The sequence below is a fragment of the Pyrus communis genome, chromosome 8 (genome assembly GCF_041283825.1).
Source record: "Pyrus communis isolate YQ-2024b chromosome 8, ASM4128382v1, whole genome shotgun sequence".
Classification (NCBI taxonomy): Eukaryota; Viridiplantae; Streptophyta; class Magnoliopsida; order Rosales; family Rosaceae; genus Pyrus; species Pyrus communis.
This window is the reverse complement of record NC_142572.1, coordinates 6,236,918-6,257,326: the sequence shown is the minus strand read 5'-3', so window position 1 is coordinate 6,257,326 and position 20,409 is coordinate 6,236,918. Positions and strand designations below refer to the sequence as shown.

The window sequence follows — 20,409 nt, the reverse complement described above, 5'->3', positions numbered from 1 at the left end:
TAATTTGTTGTGTTTTGAGTTGATGCACATAAGTAGTGAACATAACTATTAAGAAATAAGCAAAAAAAAATTTACTTTCTTCATGTTATAATTGTAAAACTTTATTAGCCTATATAGATTAAAACACAAGTAAATAACTCACCCGAAGACGCCATGGACAAAAGCTTGGTATGCAAAGAGTCTACTTTGTACTAATCCTTAGAAATCAAACTGTAGGGAGAGTTTATGAATATTGTGTGTATCAGCAAAGGCAGGGACCTTCACTTATATAGGCATGCTAACCTAATTAATAGGCTTAGCTAATCCTTGAGACCTAATAGCTAGGTAACTGAATATGTCAATATCTCCTTAATCAATCAGTATTAGGAACCTTTTAGCAAGAATAATAACTTTAATATTACATTTCCTTTTGCAACAGGTAAAGTCCAAGTTAACTCTCTAACCCTAACTTGATCCTCAGGTAATGTACAATGATTTTTTTTTTTTTTTTTGTTCCCTATCCTTCAAGGGTCATAACTATTGTACTAACCCTTAGCCCTGGTTCACACCCGAGTCTGGACCAATCATTTGAGATAATTATGCGGGTTTAGATGGACCAAATTACCTTCACCAACCCGATCATCAATGCATGTTGATTTAGAAACCAAACAGCAGATTGAAAAAAATGCAGTTCATTCATGTTTCTTCCAGAAACCACTAATTAACTCTGTTTTTGATACTCTAGTGATTTTGCATATATAGTTTACAGCAAGTCCTTTAGTCTTGCAGTATTCATGAATTTCTCCCCTTCAGATAATAAAAAAGGAATTATAACTTGTTGGCAGACAGAAAAAATAATCAGGCATATATTGTCCGCTCAAATTCTTCATATTTTCTGTTCATAGCTTAATGCATAAAGTTCTAAACTCTGGATAAAGGATTTGAATTTCTGTGTGCAGAGGAGCTATACTGCCGTAGCTAAATTAAGGAGATAATTACTTTATTATTTATTCATGTAACAAAGCTATACTGCCATAGCTAAATTAAGGAGATAATTACTTTATTATTTATTACTGTAACAAAAGAGATACAGTAAAACATCTCTAAAGTAATACTCTATAATGGAATAAGCTCTTTCAAGTCATAAAAAGTTGCAGTCCCAACTTGGGACTAATTTTGTACTGAAATAAACTTCACATTGTTATAAATTATAATTCTTTTTTGTCTCGTCCTAAGGAAACACGCCTCCACATAAGATAACTGCAAGTAAGTACAAAAATATGGAATATCATAAGTTAACTTTAAGATGAACTAAAATACTTCTCTAAAGTTATTGGGTACAATGTTTTGTTTTTAAAGTGCTTTCAATAAAAATACTAATGAGTAGAAGCACTTATAAATGAACCATACAAGACAACGAAGATGGCTGCCTTTTTATCCAAAAAGAAACCAAAAGCAAGACATTGTGTTATCAGGGTTGATCCCATGCCTTTGAAATTTCTCCTTTTATTATGAAACATTGCAACTTCTCAAAAATTCTTGAAATCATATAAAATCAAGCATTACGAGAAATTTGAGCTTTTTTTTACGAATTTTTAAGCAACGGAACAAATCTCGTTGGCTAAATCTAACTTACGCGATGGACTTTGCAGGTGGTAGGGCAAAATAAGTCAGCAACCTGGGTTGATTGAAAGTTCTTATACGACGAACATAGTTCGTGGGTAATGAACAGATTCGTCGCGTAAATTTTTGGTGCCAAATAAGAAAAGTTTTAACCGATGGAGATTTGTGCCGCCGTGGTAAAGCCTAAACTCAAAAGGGGTTGACATTCCCTTTGTGAGGGTTCTAGATCCGTGACAATTTGAACGTAGGCTAAAGAATGAAAGCCAAGAAGTGCTTTGCCTATAGAACTGAGTAGTGAGATATTAAGGCCTAAGAAGATAGATAAGACTCTGTTTCTTAATCAATTCCTACTTATTAAACTACAAATTATGATCAATTTAAGGATAATGTTAAAAATCAACCACAATTATGGAAGAATTGTGGGGGTAACTTAGCTATCTTTGAGATATGACATTTACTTAAGATCCAACTGCATTATTAGCTATATTAGCTATCCTCCGAACAAAAACAGGAAAGTATTTCTCTCCATCCTCCTACTTGACTCCTCCCCCAACCCCAAGATCCAACTGCATAGAACCGTTATCTTCCACCATTGGCAACAAGCTACAAACAAAAATGAGAAAAAAAAGGTTTTCCCGCCTTCCTACATGACTCACACCCCAACATTTAACCCTTGAAATCCAGCCGCTTCGAATCGTCATCTTCCACCACCAACACCAAGCTACAAAAAAAAAAGAGAAAACAATGCATAATGGCGACGACAACAACCTGAACAATAATGGCAGCAGCGTCAACAACCTAAACAAAAATGGTAGTCACGACAACATCCTGAACAATAATAGGGGCGGCGACAACAACCTCAAAAACAATGGGGGCGGCGGTAGCAACCTGAACAACAATGGCAGCGACAACAACCCGAACAACAATAACAACGATGCTAACAACAACGGCAACGTTGGTCGGAACCATTTCTCCCATGAAACTTTCCCCTTAAAGCACTGGAAATCAATGTCTTTCTTGCAATGGTTGCCTTGATGTGGATTATTACACTCAACCCAGACATATTTGTCAAGGCGATCGGACACGAAGTTGGACACTATTACTGTTTTTCGGATTGCGTAATGCAGGTTGAGGATTTGGTACCTTCGTCCATGCGAAACTCGTCGTTGGAAAATTCTTGTCCGAAGTTGAGGTGGTTTGATTCGAGGAAGAACCCCAACAAAAATTGGATTACAAGGATCATCAAGGATGAGGAGTGCGAGTGCAAATCAAGTTATTTCTATACATTCATGGCTTTCTACAACGTGTTCACGTTGATCATATAGTGGGGATTGTTGATCATGACTTATGAACTCGCACAGGTTACCTCCCCTGTGTGGGCTATATTCTGGGTTGTATGGGTGGCATATTGTCTGTCCACAAGGAGGTTGTACACCGGAGAGCAAAGTTTGTGGAGGTGGCTTCAAAGTTTGTGTAGCCAATTTGAAGCCGCCTCCACAAACTTTGCTCTCCAGGGTACAACCTCCATGTGGACAGACAATATGCCACCTATACAATCTAGAGTGTAGCCCACACATAAGAGGTAACTTGTGGGAGTTCATAAGTCATGATCAACAATCCCCACCATATGATTAACATGGACACGTTGCGGAAAGCCATGAATGTGTAGAAATAACTTGATTTGCACTTGCACTCCACGTCATTGATGATCCTTGTAATCCACTTTTTGTTGGGGTTCTTCCCTGAATCAAACCACCTCAACTTAGGATGAGAGTTTTCCAACAAAGGGTTTCACACAAACGGAGGTACCAAATCCTCAACCTGCATTGCGTAATCCAGAAAATAGTAACAGTGTCCAACTGCCTTGACGAATATGTCCGGGTTGAGTGTAATAATCCACATCAAGGCAACCACTGCAAGAAAGACGTTGATTTCCAGTGCTTTAAAGGAAAGGTTCGAGGGAGAAATGGTTGCGGCCAACGTTGCCGTTGTTGTTAGTGTTGTTGTTATTATTGTTCTGGTTATTGTCGCTGCCATTGTTGTTCAGGTTGTTGCTACCGCCGCTATTGTTTTTTTCGTTGTTGTCGCCGACCCCATTGTTGTTCAGGATGTTGCCGCAACTTCCGTTGTTGTTCAGGTTGTTGGCGCTGCTGCCATTGTTGTTCAAGTTGTTGTCGTCACTGCCATTGTTGTTTAGGTTGTTCCTGTTGCCGTCATTATTGTTTAGGTCATTGCAACTGCTGTCACTGTTGTTTGGTTGTCACAAATTGCAGTGTTGTTTCCGGTGTTGTTTGGGTTGTCACTGATTGAAATGATAGTAATAAGCTCTATTTCTGGCGATGAAGTTACAGTGGAAGTCATGTTGGAACAAGGAGAATGCATTGTTTTTTTTTTTTTTTTTTTTTTTTTGTTGTAGCTCGATGTCGATGGTGGAAGAAGATGATTCTAAGCAGTTGGATCTCAAGGGTTAAATGTTGGGGTGGGAGTCATGTAGGAAGGTCGGGAAAACCTTGTTTTTCACATTTTTGTTTGTAGCTTGTTGCCAATGGTGGAAAATGACGGTTCTAAGCAGCTGGCTTTTGGGGGTTAGGGGAGGAGTCAGGTAGGAGGATGGAGAGAAATACTTTCCCGTTTTTGTTCGGAGTTCTCTATAAAGAAGGTAGCTAATATAGATTTTATTAAAAATAAATAGTTACAAATTATTTTGATTTTAGTGTAACTTATATAAGTCTACTAGCTAGGTTCCAACCTCACAATCTCGATTCGTGCAAATGGACTTAAATATTTACAAATTATTTCTAATAATGGACGTAATAAAATTTAGTGAGACATGCCTTAACCCGGAATGCCCACTTGGACTCCAAATCGAGCTATGATGGCTGACAACAGGAGGGTGAATAAGCCATAAAGTGTAGTGATGTGGAAAATGTGAATAAATTTAAACCTAAAAGTTCCTAAATACAAGAGTGAGCGGGAATGAACATTTTCACACGTGATGTCAGAGTATAAGTAAAGTACAGTAAAGCAGGATGAGAATTATGCATTGAAGGTAGCCCACCTATACTGATATTTGCCAAGAATCCTCGTCGATACGAAAGTTCAGCTGCTAAAACCTAGAATGGCGAAAAACAAGGGTGAGTAGGCCTGAAAATAAAGCGTTGTAAAAACCTTTTCGAAAACATAATAACCCTTCGCGTAAAACAAGTATATTTTCCAAAATATACATACTACGTATAGTAAGAGAATATTTACTGTAGCCTACAAGATCTCGAGAATTCAATATGGCATAATATTTCATAAATAACATATGATATCCGTAATCACATAATCTTGCATAAGCAATCATATCATAGCAAACGTTCATCGACACATGCTGACACACGAGTTCATGTAGAGATATTCTTACATGAACAGAACTGGGTGTAACAATGATATATGCTTTAGTACTACAATCACATGAAGGCTGACGCTATGCGCAACACATACGAGTCCTAATTGTCTATAGCAATCTAGGACAAGACTAGCACCTACAATGGATCCAAAGTGAGCGTACAGTGCGATGTGTACTTACATGTGAAAGACTAGGCCTAGCTCGGGCGAGTACTAACACCGGTGTAGCAAACGATGAGCAAATAACATAAACATAGTCATGCCATAGTAATTCGATAATTCTAGTCAATATATCAGTATTCATAGCCGTAAATTTAGCTAAAACTTTCTGTAAGATTTAGAAAGATTTACTAATTCTCATCGTTACGCCATTTACTATAAACATTAATTTAATTACAGTAGTCATATAGAAAAATTCATTGCTAGATGTATGTATGGAAACTAAACATTTATATATATATATATATATATATATATATTTATGTATATATCAAGCTCGATTCTCCACCAAAATGAATGATACAAGAACCTAAGTGATATATATATATATATATTTATTTATGTATATATCAAGCTCGATTCTCCACCAAAATGAATGATACAAGAACCTAAGTGTAGGGAATAGGTCTATACCCATTTGCAGCTGTGTTATAATCGGAGTTCGCTGGAAAAGTGGTCTAAAAGTGGCCAAATGGTCATGGGTTCTTGCTGGAAATCTGGAGAATTTCATCCCAACTTTAAGAGCTAATTTCTAGTTCGATACTTAAGCGAACTTGATGATTCAAAAGCCATTTTGAAGTAGAAAGTACATAGAATAGATCTATACCAGAACGGGGCTGAGACACAGTCAGAGCTGGCTGGAAAAACGTCTTGAAAGTGGTCGGATGGCCACGGTTCCTCGCTCAAAATCTGGGGATCTTTTCCTCGAGATGTTTTTCTGCATCAACTCTTTCAAATTGCATTTTGAAGTTTAAAGACCTTATCAGAAGTTCCAAAAACAATAAGATTTGAGGTTGATGGCTCCCGAGGCTTACCCTTGGTCGGAAAACCGTAAAATCGCCGGAGTTAGCAAGGTTAGGTGCGTTACTGTTGTTGTGCAATGGACCAATGGTCAATGTTTCTGTGCAGGTGTGCATCGACAGTGGAATGGAGAAAATATAAGACGGGGAGAGAGATTGAAACATGGTGGTGTAGTGGCCTGAGGACTCACCGGAGTTTGGCCTTGGCTTCCCGGCCTTCTGGAATTTACATTGAAACATGGTGGTATGATAGAAGGATGAGTGTTGGGGATGAGAGAACTAAAAGAGAGTGAAGGGAAATGATAATCTGGCAGCCAAGGAGAGGTCCCAGAAATAATGGAGGGACACGGGAGGGAGGTGAAGGAATGGAGGGTGGGCCCCACGTGGCACACAGCCCAAGGCCACCAATGGAGAAACAGAAAAATAACGGAACATTTTTCTCTCGTACACATGCATTAAATGCTATAAAGTGCCCTTCTTCTGATTCTGGGTTCAAAGCTGTCAATAACGGATCATTTTTTTATTCTGAATCTCAATAAATTAGGCTTTTTTTTTCAAAACAAGGTCATCGTTACTTTTATGTTTGATTATGATACGATAGTTTTGATGATTTTTGGACCATATGTGACTATGTCACTGTCACATGCAGTATTGTGATTGTTTGATGATTTTACATTTATTTATATATTTTAATTTTTTTTTTTTTTATCCCCAGACCAATTTCTCTCCTCAAATTGTGATTATTTGATGACATAAGTACATTTGTACATTGCTTTATTCATAAAAAGTTGCAGTCCCAACTTGGGATTAATTTTGTACTGAAATAAACTTCATATTGTTATAAATTATAATTCTTTTTGTCTCGTCCTAAGGAAACACGCCTCCACATTAGATAACCGCAAATAAGTACAAAAATATGGAATATCATAAGTAAACTTCAAGATGAACCAAAATACTTCTCTAAAGTTGTTGGGGACAATGTTATGTTTTTAAAGTGTTTTCAATAAAAATATTAATGAGCAGAAGCACTTCTAAATGAACCATAAAAGACAGCGAAGATGGCTGCCTTTTTATCCAAAAAGAAATCACAAGCAAGACATTGGTTATCCCTACTACAATATAGGCTATCACCAGCGAAGCAAAAACCGACAAGAAACCCAATTTTTGTCGGAAATTTGGCAAAAATCCGACATAAAATAATGTAATGTCGGATTGGAATAGCGACACTAATGCTAGCGTCACAAAAGGCCTTTAGTGTCGGTTTGTTCACTTAATCCGTCATTACACAACATTGTTTAAAAACGACACTGACATTTACGTCAGCTTAAAGCGGCGTATACTTGAACATTAAATCGGTTTAAAGTGACGTTCTAACCGACATTGTGATAAAATTAAATAAATAAAATATACCTAAACCGACGTCAGATAACAGTTAAATAAATTAAATATTCAAACTAGTAACGGTCTTAACCGACACCACCCTTGTTAATAATAATAAAAAAAAATGAGATTCTGCATTAGATTTCAATTAATTGGTACTAAAAAAAATTGTATAACCAAATTAATAAATTTCAAGTATTGGCCAAAACAAACATTAATAAAAATAATTAACAAGAAAAATAGTGCCAAAATATACAAATATTCTACATCCAACATTCCAAATATCAAGAGTCACCCCATGACCATATCCTCTGACTCTATTATGACTCTTAGGACCCATTGTATCAACATAAACACAGGTTCTAAGTTCTTCATTATCCTCTTGGCCCGACTCAATCAAAGTTTGTAAATTGCTCTCCATTGTTGCCTTGCATTACAATTTTTAAAAATAAAAATTCAAACAATCGTAAAATAGAAAAATAAGCTATAGATAATAAAAATTAATAACAATAAAATACTAACATGAAAAAATCAATTACCATTGTACACTCCGACGTTTCGTCAATCCAACTTTTATCCCTTCGTGTATGACATTCAAGGAAAAAGGTTACTGAATCTGCCTCTTTCCCATGCTTCTTCCGCTTTATGAAAAATAAAATTTCATACAAACAATTCTAAGCAAACCTCATATTAAAAATAAATTTTATTACTATATATTATTTAAAATTAATAACATTTCTTTAAAATGTACAATCCTTAAAAATTCTTGCCGTACTCTTGCAAAAGATTTTGTACCAATAGTATGGTTCATTGTTTTCATTTTCCGATTAATCTTATTTTTTTCAGCAACCTCTTGAAAAAAAACAGGAATTTATTAGGCAAATTTAAAGTTATAACGAAATAAATCATATAACGATTACCCTTGTTTTTTCTCTATTCCAGTATGCCACCAATTCAGCCCACTGTGCAGGATTCACTTCAGGATCATATGGTGGATCATAGGCATTTTTACTATATCTGCATCTTCAAAAAAAATATTTCCCTACATCCATAAAAAAAAAAAAAAAAAAAAAAAAAATCAAGCTAATCAATTATTATTACTTTCATTGACTTTTTCTTCTATTCTCAAGGAAAAATAAAAATATCTATACCTTTATTCTATTCCACAAAACTTCCTTATCTTCTTCCTTAATCTTATGCCAATCCCTTTCCAACGGGAAATTTTTGTTGTCTTTAACCTCCGCTGCTACATGTTTTGAAAAAGCACTAGAATTATCACTAATGCATTTTCAGGACAAATCAAACGAACATAGATGTTTCGTCCATTTAGGAATTGAGGGTCCATGCCTCCGTTGAGATGTTCCTTATTATTACAAAAAATAAAAAATAAAAAAATAAAAACCAGGAAACAAATGTAAATTTTCAGTTTAAGCATAATACTAGTTTAAACAGAAAACAAAAACTGAAATTAGTAATAATTCAAAAACAACTAGCTTCGAACTCCTCTTCCAAATGAAGTTCCTCAGAACGTTGATCTTCACTAGAATTATCCATAGCAAAAATTAGTGGAAGGAAAAGGAATATGGTTGAAATGGGGGAAAGAGTAAGGCTGAAATGGGGGAAAGAGTAAGGCCGAAATGGGAGAAGGGGAGGGAGTAAACGAGAGAGAGAAATGAAAGAGAGAAATGGAAGCACGGAAGTAATGGGAAAGAAGGGGCTCAAATATGGATACAATTTTAGCGTCGAAATATGAACACATTACGTCGGTCCAAACCGACACTATCTCTGACAAACTGACATTTTTGGACTTTGCGTTGAAATATTTGGACCTTGCGTCGGTTCAAACCAACACTATACCTAACATGGACTAGCTACACCTAGCCTGACATACGTTTTTACTGAAAAGCCTGACACACTTTTGACTAAACGCTAGTGGCGTCGAAATAGGGTCACATTACGTCGGCTAAAACCGATGTTAGGCTGATAGATTTATGTGGCATCGAAATAAGGAAGCTTTACGTCGAATTAATAAGAGGTTGCATTGGTGAAAATCGATGCCAACTCTGAAATGACTGAAAAAGCTTTTCCAATCCATTTCCTCGTGCAAAAAAACCGGGAAAATTCCCGCCCACAATATTTGAATTAAACTGACATAGATGACATATGCTGTCGGCTAAAAGAGATAGGAAGCAAGCCAAAAAAAAATATATAAATAACGTTTAACCCAAAGTTAAAAAAATAAGTTGCTGAGTTATCTCATATAATATTTTAATAAATAAAATTTAACTTATAAATAATACTTAATAAAAAACAGAAATATAAGTTTATGATAAGATATCATCACACACTAATTGAAACATGGTCTAATTAATACATAAAATAATTAATATACTTATTCCCTGTCATCATCTGTTAGCTCGTTGTCAACATTGACTTGATTAACGAGCTCGGTAGGCAACGATAATGATTCAAGAAAAGGAGTCTCTTTCACGCCAACCCTTGTATGGAAATTTTCATTATCAAGAATTCGATCATCCAAGTTAGGTATGGCATAATCATCAATTGCATCATTATCCTCCAATACGTCAAACAAATCCCTCGACTGGGTTCGAACAACTACGTGCCAATCTTTTTCAATTGTGTCCTCCACGTAAAATTCTTGTAATGCTTGTAATGCTAATATGAAAGGATCATCTTTAAATCCCAATTGATTGAAATTCACCATAGTAAATCCATATTGATCGGTCTTCGTTCCTCATGGACTTTCACTATTAACCCATTCGTACTTAAATAACATCACAGCTCAACCCCTATCTCCTGCCTCAGTACGACCACAATATTTAACTTCGAACATATCTACAACTCTGCCATAACAATTCACTTGCCCAAGTGCTCCAGGAACATTTGCAGGTACAAAGACACCACAATTTTGATTTTTATGCTTATCATCCACAAATTTTATACGAAATCTAAAACCATGAACAATGTGACTTTTATATCTACTCACAATCCTACTTGGATAATTAGCTAGCCAATGCAAGTCTTGAGATATCAACGTGTCATTAGCATGACATCTTGAATTCATTTGTAATAAGTATGAAGATAAAAATTGACAAAATAACTATAAACATGTTATAATTAAAATGCAAGACAATAAATAAATAATGTGATTGTCAAGGCCGGTCTAGAGATTTTTGAGGCTCGGGGCAACGTCAAAAAATGTGCCTTCACTTTATATAAGAAAATTATTTGTTTTCACACGTAAGACATCGATAAAATTATACTTAGAAAAACACTTCAAACTTAAATTTAGAAACAAGGAAAAACTAGTTTATTTTGTATCGTGAGAAGGAACAAAAAACCTCTGGGTTTACAAGTAGATAGATATGAGTTTTGTTTTCCATTTGAACTTTAAAAGTGTTTTTGTATAAATCGTGAGGTGTTTTTTCTTATTTACTAGCCTTGTCAATATGGGACTAAACAAATAATGATATTTTTGAGTCTTTAATTGATATGTATAAGTAATAAATTGGTACTAAATAAAACTTTTTGATAACACTATATGATTTGCAAATTTGGTCTAAAAATGTGGTCAACGCATTACTCTTTGTGGAAGATTATGAACAAATGTTTAAAAATAACAACCCACATAACTACTAGCTATTAATTAAAAATAAATTAACTACCAAACAAAAATTCGTAAAAATTGAAAAGAATAAACATGCACTTAGCATTTCGAACTTAGGACCTCTCGTTAATTTTAAACAACAAAAACCATTGATTCTAATTAAACTTCTTGATCATTTAGCCAAATTTTATATATTTATACTCTTATGCGAAATTTGTAAAAATTGAAAAACAAATAAGCACACAAGGTTTTTTGAACCCAAGACCTCCTCATTAATTTCAAACAACAAAACCACCAATTATAGTTAAACTTCTTTGTCATTGAACCAAATTTTATACATTTACACGCTTATGAAAACATATACAAATAATCACCCTAATAATTTTGGTGCCCTCAATTATGTTGGGCCGTAGACAGTCGCCTTGCCCACATTGGGCCTGGGTCGGCTCTGGTGATTGTTATATTAACTCGCATGTTGCTTGAACCATTCTGGAAATTCTTTCTTACTTAGCTCCTTAATTTGTCGCATAGTTAACCTTTCTCGACAATGTTTAGTTTTCAAGAATTCCTCATGTTGCCTAGACAATTATGTCCAAATTTAGATAATTAATTTTTCAAAGTTAAAAAAAACCAATAAAACATTAAGATGTATGATTAAACGTTCTTACCTTCGAAATGGGCTACCTTCATCACAATTATTTAGAATGTATTTATGGCACTAATCAAGAACATTTAGATCGAGCTCCACATTTTCTCCTGAACCCATATAACAACATTTTGAGTCAAAAATTGATAACCCACCAGATACTCCACGTCCAATACCATCTTCATTTCGGCCTCTACATGTACGACAAGACTCAACGTCTCTAAGATACATGGAACAGAAAGACAAGCACTCATCCACCAAATATGCTTCAGCAATAGAACCTTCAGGATGACCCTTATTACGAACATAGTGCTTCAGTGTTTGCAAATACCTACAATTATAAAACAAAATACAAATCATTATAATTATTAATTAAAGTTACTATAATTGTAAAAAATTTATAAAAATTTATTCATTACCGTTCAATTGGATACATCCATCTATATTGAATAGGCCTTGCAAGAGCTGCTTCATCTGCTTCATCTGCTAAGTGAACTGGGAGGTGCACCATTATATCAAAAAATGCAGGAGGGAATATTTTTTCAAGTTGACATAATGTCAAGGCAATTCTTGAATTCAGTTGCTTAAATCCTTCCTCAGACTCCTTCTTACTAAACAATTATCTGAAAATTGCACTCAACTCTAATAATACCATAGTAACAGCTTTTGGCAAAACCAGGCGTATTGCAAGCGGGAGTAACTACTGCATTAAAACATGGCAATCGTGACTTTTCAACCCATGTATTTTTCATTCATTCACGTGTACACATCGTGACAAATTTGATGAATATCCATCGAGGACCCGAATAGTAGACAACACTTTGCAAAACGTAGTTTTTTCTTCTCTGTTCAACATGAACAATGTTGGAGGTCAAAATGTTCTATTTCCTTCTCTACGTGGGTGTTGACTACGTCTTATGTTCAAGAATTCAAGATCTGCACGTGCAGCCAATCCATCATTAGACTTTTCTATATCTACCAATGCAAGAGAGGAAGAAGAAAACACCGGGGAGAGTATATAAAGACCATCAATCTGTTGCTTACAACCGACACCGGTTTTCAAAATATTTAAAAAAACTAAAATCTATGTCGCTCAAAATCGAAGCAGGCTTTAAAATATTTAAGAACAATACTTTGTGTCGCTTAAAAGTGACACCCATTCTTTATGTTGCTTAAAAGCAACACTATTTTGTTTAAAGCGACACAAGTATTTAAAAATTATTAAAATATATGTCAGTTATAAGCGACATTAAATGTTTACGTCGGTTTAAAAGCGACATAAACATTTTATGACGCTTATAAGCGACAGTAAATCTGACGTCATGTTCTGTTAGTGTCGCAACTGTCTTGTCCGCCGCTATATTATATTAAACCAATGCTACCTACTAACACTATAAGGCCCTTTTGTAGTAGTGTATCAGGGTTGATCCCATGCCTATGAAATTTCTCCTTTTATTATGAAACATTGCAACTTCTCAAAAATTCTTGAAATCATATAAAATCAAGCACTACCAGAAATTTGAGCTTTTCTTACAAATTTTTAAGCAACGGAACAAATCTCGTCAGCTAAATCTAACTTACACGATGGACTTTGCAAGTGGTAGGGCAAAACAAGTCAGCAACCTGGGTTGACTGAAAGTTCTTATACAACGAACATAGTTCGTAGGTAATGAAAAGATTCGTCGAGTAAATTTTTGGCGCCAAATAAGATAAGTTTTAACCGATGGAGATGTGTACGGTCGTGGTAAAGCCTAAACTCAAAAGGGGATGACATTCCCTTTGTGAGGGTTCTAGATCTGTGACAATTTGAAAGTAGGCTAAAGAACCCAAGCCAATAAGTGATTTGCCTAGCTATAGAACTGAGTAGTGAGGCATTAAGTCCTAAGAAGATAGATAAGACTCTGTTTCTTAATCAATTCCTACTTATTAAACTACAAATTATGATCAATTTAAGGTTAACATTAAAAATGAATCACAATTATGGAAGAATTGTGGGGGTAGCTTAGCTATCTTTGAGATATGAGATCTATTAAGAAGAATGGAAATATAATTCGCAAGATGCACTACTAGAATTATGCCCATTACACACCATTTTTTGCCCACTCTTTGCAATTGGTGGTCATAGATATAAAGTTGCTACTCTTACTATTATTTGGTGGCTTTACAGTGAGATGTCACTGATATCAGTGGCCTAAAAAAATCAGCCACCAATATTGGTGTCTGTTAACTAACTTTATTTCTTAAAAATACTTTTTTGTGCATTTGTGATTAACGGGGCACCAATACAATTTATTGAACACCAATAAAACAAATAAAAAAAAAAACCATTAAACCTCTCTCCCCTTCACAAAAGTCCAACTCCTCCCCTTCATTCCCTCCGCTCGCTTCCCCTTTCATTCTCTCTCTCCTCCCTCCCGTATACTCTTCTCTTTCATGCAGCAGTGGCTCCGTCCTCCCGTCACCAACGAGCGTCAAACTATACCTTCAGAATCCTCTTCCCTTCCTCTTTCCAACCCTCAAGTTAGTTTCTCCTAATTTGTAGCCGAATTTTCTCAATTTCAGATCTAAGAAACGGTGACCATAGGTATTCCGGCCAATTTCCAGCAAAGTCTGCCTGAATTGGACCTCAACCAAGAGGTAAAAATGATCCTCTCCTCATGGGTGTTCCCTAGTGTAAGTGATTTTTTTTGGATCAATTCTAGATTTCAAATTTTAATTCCATTTTCTGTATGCATGTTGAAGATTGGGGACAAGGAAGGTGAATCAAGGTTGTTTCCAACCTGGGCCGAGAAGAATGGAAGCCTTGGAAGGTTGTGGGTGAAACTAAGTTGAAGAGGGTTCTTCTAAAAAAATTAAGGTGAACATGGTGATTTTCTCCTTAACCACAACTATCACATTTTATCTCTTGCTTGGAATTTTTTTTTAAATTCCCAGGATCTGCAGTTGCAATATTTTTGATGGACAAATTAAAAAAGAAGCAACTGCTTTTATAAAGCTTTTGTAGTCTCAAGCACGGTAAATATATCATATATACTAAAACCCGTAGGGTTGGTACTGTGGATGACCAGTGTTGTTCCAATTTTGCCCTTCAGTTGTTCTTTAAGTCTTACTGTTTTTGTCAATTACACAGTAAAATGACGGTTTTGACCCTGGATTGCCAATAGAAGTCTCTCGACTCCCTCAGAAACGAAATCCAAAAAGGAAAAACTGTGCTCTGCAACACGATTGACGATTTCGATTCCGCTTTGTGGATGCCTCTGGAACTCTCCAGTCCTGCGTCCGTTCATCATATCGCTGGACCTTCCACTTCCAGTGCATCTTCATGGTTTTTTCATCCGTTCCCTCTCTCTTTCTCAAATTTCTGCTTCCGCCGTTCTCAAACTCGCATCTCTCACTCTCAAGCGTTCAGTCTCTCTCGCTCTCAAACGTTGCCGATCTGTCGAAACCCATATTCCTTTCCTCAAAATCCAAGGTACGGACTTCATGCAGCACTAAGTTTTTGGGATTTTTTTTTATATTTTAGTTTTGGATTCGTAATTTTTTGCTCGGTAGATGAGAAAATGTGATTCCGTGTTTCAGTTTTGGTGTTTTTGTGATTTTGGGTTCGTAGGTGTTTCAAATTTTGGATGTTTGTTTGTAGGTTGCAAAACCCTTTGTTCTCAAGGTAAGTAATTTAAAATTCTGGGATTGTTCTATTGAAAGTTTCAATTTATAGTTTAGTTTAGTTTTTTTATAATCAGAGTTGAGTTGGTATTTTGTTTGTGTTTGATTATATTGAAATCGGAGTTTCAGAGGACTTCTGTTTGGGTTTGATATTTTCCCACGATGTATAAAATGAGGGAGGGCAAAGCATTTAATGCACTAGATTATATTGGTTGTTTTTGTTATTTCATGCTACGTATTGTAATTGGGAGATTAATATGTTGATTTGTGTTTATGTAGAAATTGGAAGAAGCAAAGAACATGTATGCTTTTAGCACCACCACCTACACTGGATTCCAATGAACTATATCCGAAGAAGCATCTGAAAAATTCAAAGGTATGCATAGTAGTCAGTTGCATTTGCGTTTTGCAGCTCATGGAATGCTTTTTGCAAGCTTAGATTCAGCTCATGAAAGTTCTTATTGCTGTGGTTGTGTTGTGGTTGCAGCTTATGGAATGATTTTAAAAAAATCAGGCCATAATCAGTTTGTACAGGAATACCAAGAAATCAGGGATTAGGATTAATCTCCCTGTTAACATGTGGCCAGTAACATGTCCAGGGCAAGCTTTGAATGCACCTGATGACTTGCCTAAGAATGTCACACGGACTTTGAATCAGGGCTCAATTCCCATGAGCATGGATTTTCATCCTTCACAGCAGACTCTACTTCTTGGGTTGTATTTTTTAAGTAGCTACTTATATTTATTTGTATACCTTTGGCTCTACAGTTTTTCCCTAGATGCTTGCTGCTCATAATTGACTGTTGATTGTTCTCTGTATATGCTTCAGTTGGTACCAATGTGGGGGACATAGGGCTGTGGGAAGTTGGATCTAGGAAGATCCTCTGCATGGTAGTTAATAGATACTTTTCTATTTGAAAGTTCTTATTGTTGTGGTTGCTGTGTATTTACTTAGATTAATTATAAATTAGAGGTGGTTAAAAATTCGAAATTTTATTGATGCATGTTTTCTTTTTTCTTCCCAGCTATCAATTTGTTGTCTGAGGAGAATCTGAATAGATCAGATAGTACATGAAGAAAATGATTTTGGTAACGAAGAAGAAAGAAGAGTGAAGTAATGAGATATGAAGAAAACTTTGCCGCTAAGATTAAAATAGAGATTGTAGTGAGCAAAGTCTAGGTATGAAGAGTCTGAGTTACATAATTGTTAATGGCTTTGAACCTTTCTAATTTTGTAAACCGTTAATACTATCTTAAAATTTAAATTATGAATCCTTATAATTGAAATGTCAATGATTTGAAGCTCATGACTGAATTATTACAGTTCTGTAAGATTTATTGATTACCTTTTTTCGAACTGTCTCTCGCAGCGGAATCACTGCCACCAACAGCTATGGCTACACAGTTCATCGTCATCCGGTATTCCTCCAAAATTCCACTATCTCTCTTTGTTCTCTCCTACTCAGTGCGTCTCTATTCTTCCAGGTCCACCAATATCTATATCCCAAATGACTCTTTATATGTATCTATTTGTTAGAGAAGGCTTTTGCCTTTTGGGTTCAATTTTATCTGCTGTCTGCATTGGATTTGATGTCTTCTTGGTCCCTATTTTTTTTTATCCAGCAATCGAGCTTGCATTATGACTTAAGAAATTAGCAAATGAAAGCTGCTTCACTTGCACACTGTAAAACATTCATTGTTATTGTATGATGTCTTTTTAATATAAGATGATTAGGCTTAGGTGATTATATTTTGTACCATCAATTGGTTCGTGTTGTGAATTAACAGTCTTACTATACTATGTTCATCCTTGAATTTACGACTAACAGGTTGCTGAGAAGAACAAAGATGTGCAATTAATAGATTTTGTTGAAATCAAGTTTTTAGCTGAGCAGGTCAGTCTTGATCTCTTCCCTTATTTTTCATCAGGTTGGAAAGGTTCTACAGGGACGCTTGCATGATTTTTGATGTTCTGCTTTTACCTTTTTAGGTGGAAGCCTATCAGGAAAATATCTGAAGAATTCTGGTGATAGTTCATAGAAAGTAAAGGTTTATGTTTTTTTTTTTAAATTCCAGTTGGAATGTGTTGCAATAATATCAGTATTTGTGAGATCAAATGAATAACACCTACCTTTTTGCCTCTTTCTACATGTTTTATACAGTTTCAAAACACGCAGCACCGCGCGGGCAAGCTTGCTAGTTAGCACTAGAAAGTGAGGAAATCCACTTTCTTTGGTCAAGTTGGATTCTTTACTATGACTACCATTTTTATCTCTAAACAAATTTTTAATGGTATGTATGATATAAAAGGGTAAATTTAACTATGTTGGTTTCTTTTTTTTCACGCTTTGGTGCCTCGAGTTTTAATTTTTCATAGCTGTGTTGAGTTTTTTTCCAGTTACAATTCGGGAGCCATTGGCAACTTCTAAGGGACCAAAATTGTTTTCAAGTCAAAATACAGGAACCAAATCGTAACTAGACTAGGAGATTACATTACCAAAGTAGGAAAGTTTTGTCTTGATTCATAGTTTGACAACATAATATGTATGTAGGATGTTGTTTTAGAATCGCTTGGTAAGTGTTAAATACATCCTATAACATGACTGACTAACAAGCATGGTCGTTCAGATATACATGCAATTGAGATCACTGACTAAATCAGATTTCTTTTATATTGAAGCAAATCTTGCCTATTGGGTGTTTGTGAAAATTCCCCGGAGAGTTGGAAACAAGGAAATGATGCAAATCTGAATGTAGGCTGTTTTGGTATGTGTGTGTACGTATAGGTGTGTTATATTGATATGACATGCTGCCTAATTTATCTATTTTTGGATTGCTAGATCAAAGAAGGAAGTTCAATTTATCAAGGATCAAGGTTTGGACTGCTAGACAGCGCGTCGCCTTCGGTTTGAGGTATGGAATTAGTCTCGTGCTTGCAATCTGGCCGCTTACGTGTTTAAATTTCTGGTTTATCAATATGCTCAAGATTTGGTTAGCAGGTAGTTATGCAAACAAATTAAAGTTCCTTTAAGCATATGGTTGGTAGTCTTGGTGCCCTCCAGATTTGTGTAAAAATCTAGAGCCATCTGCATGGTCCTATGCTAATGAGCTGCAAGTAAAACTTCAGTAACAATGTGTTTTTGTATTTCTTTCTAGCGATCAGCTCTTTGTGCTTGAAATTTGGCGATCAGGACTTGCCTTTGATTTTTTTTAGTGCAGCAGAGTTTTGCATCGATTTTTTCATCTTCTTCCAGATTTATGTTCCTTTTTTTTTTTTTTATATTGTTTTGGGATATGTGAATGTAATTTTTTGAGTATTTCTTTGCTTCAATTCTCTCTAATTTTTTGATGTTTAGTTTGAACTCCCATCGCAGCATCATCATCATCATCTGTTCTTGCTGCTGCTGCCTTTGACTGGTATTTCCCTATTTGCTGCCCAAACAACAGTCCTCTCAGATACTACTTGCTCTTAGATACTACTTGCTTGGAGTACCATATACCTATATAGTAGTTTGAAAGCTGACCTGGTTTGAAGAAACCTAGCTCAAACATCCCACCTGGAGAGACAATGGTTTGATCGCCAAAGAGAGATTGGCATGACATGATTAAGCTCTTTGGAAACAGAGTCTTCAAACACTTTTCAAAGTTTGAGTCCCAACATTTGTTCAAAATTGTATTAAAGATCAGTTATGCAAATTTGTAGTATATTCTTATATCAAAGATCTTACAATTTGTTTCCTCACAAAAAAAAAAAAAAAAAAAAGGAAATATTCCTATTCAAATCTGGGTGCCCACACAGGGCATCCTCTTTTTTTAATATTATTTTGCAATTTTACCACCGATGTGAATAAGGGTGGCACTGCAGGAAAGGCACCAATGAAATATTGGTAGTCATTGTTACAATAGAGTCCTCTACATAGGCCACACTCTCTATTTTAGTGGGTGCTTGGTGGGCGTAGAGGTTTGCCACCAATGTGAGTGGCAACACTTGACAATAGCCACTAAATGAAAAGGGTGGCTTATAGCCAAATTTCTAGTAGTGATGTCATCTCTTGCAAATGAATAATTGTTTGAGGTATGGCAAGGTTAGAGACCTTCTTACAATATCATAAATATGGGGAAAGTCTACTTCTTGGCAAATTATTGTGTAAGTCCTAACATATGTTTCTAGGACTTAACATTGGAAAACAACTACTCTCATATAAAATAAAATTTCAATATGGACTTTGCGCACCATTAAATATAATCAACCTAGTAGTGGATCCAATTATTAAATGTTAGACTAGAGAGTAAGTTGATCATCAAGGGGAATGAGGGCTAAAGCCAACATGACTAATGAATCAGCCGAATGAAAACCTAACTTAGTTGATTAGATATCCACTACAAGAAAAGAATGCTATAGGACACCAATGTTTGCACAGTCGAGTCTATAGGTAGAAAGATAGCACTCTTGGTTTTGTTTGGTGTCCATTTAATTTGATGCCACTCTATTGGTGGTTTTAAATTTAAGATTGGTGTCCTTTCATTTCATTTTTGGTGTCTTTAAATCTGAGATTGGTGTCTTTTAAACTCAGACCCACCGATGATGGTGCTAGAACCCCTTTGGTAAATCACAGTTTAAAAAATATATAAAAATTAAAGTAAAAAAAAAAGCTTTTTTGTCTCCATTTCATTTGGGTTTTACTATGTTTTTTACTACTGATTGATGGAGCAAATGCCTTTATAATTTTCTGTTTGGCTCTGGATCTTTTGGAATTGCTATTTTATACATTTGTAATTCATTAGTTTTGTCTATATTTGTGATTTATTTATTAAATTTGTGATTCTTTCTGTTTGGAGTTTGAACAATTGTTTAAGTATACGAGAATTTGACTTACATAACTAGTTTTTATTGGACATTTGATTGCAGGTTATAGCAGCTAATGGGAAGTTCCGCCTATCAATGCTACTACAAACTAGAATGTTGACGCCTCTATAGGAATTGGCCTATTGTAAACAAGAGTTTGCTATAGGAATTCACTGTCTTGACCCCTCTATAGGGGTATTGCTAGTTAACTGTTTTGTGGTTTTCTTATCCAATT

The 20,409-nt window shown here is 35.5% G+C and overlaps 3 long non-coding RNA genes across 7 annotated transcripts; 2 read left to right on the top strand and 1 right to left on the bottom strand.

Annotated features, from left to right (window-relative positions):
- Positions 1-5,643: 5,643 nt before the first annotated feature.
- On the bottom strand, positions 5,644-6,235 carry LOC148694663 (uncharacterized). Its single transcript, XR_015965085.1, has 3 exons — positions 6,027-6,235; positions 5,819-5,940; positions 5,644-5,708 (listed from the first exon to the last, which is right to left on the bottom strand). It is a non-coding gene; the product is annotated as an uncharacterized LOC148694663 (long non-coding RNA).
- A 7,761-nt stretch (positions 6,236-13,996) lies between these two features.
- On the top strand, positions 13,997-19,145 carry LOC148694662 (uncharacterized). Its single transcript, XR_015965719.1, has 4 exons — positions 13,997-14,302; positions 14,408-14,522; positions 18,169-18,241; positions 18,685-19,145. It is a non-coding gene; the product is annotated as an uncharacterized LOC148694662 (long non-coding RNA).
- LOC137743788 (uncharacterized) lies at positions 14,797-17,351 on the top strand. 5 transcript variants are annotated; one of them, XR_011069531.2, is made up of 8 exons: positions 14,801-15,137; positions 15,608-15,704; positions 15,816-16,042; positions 16,158-16,219; positions 16,354-16,508; positions 16,699-16,813; positions 17,158-17,223; positions 17,319-17,351. It is a non-coding gene; the product is annotated as an uncharacterized LOC137743788 (long non-coding RNA). The 5 variants fall into 5 exon arrangements; XR_015965078.1 differs by having other exon boundaries at positions 14,797-15,137; positions 15,816-16,219; positions 16,699-17,012; positions 17,319-17,344; XR_015965080.1 differs by having other exon boundaries at positions 14,802-15,137; positions 15,816-16,219; positions 16,699-16,793; positions 17,319-17,346.
- Positions 19,146-20,409: the final 1,264 nt, after the last annotated feature.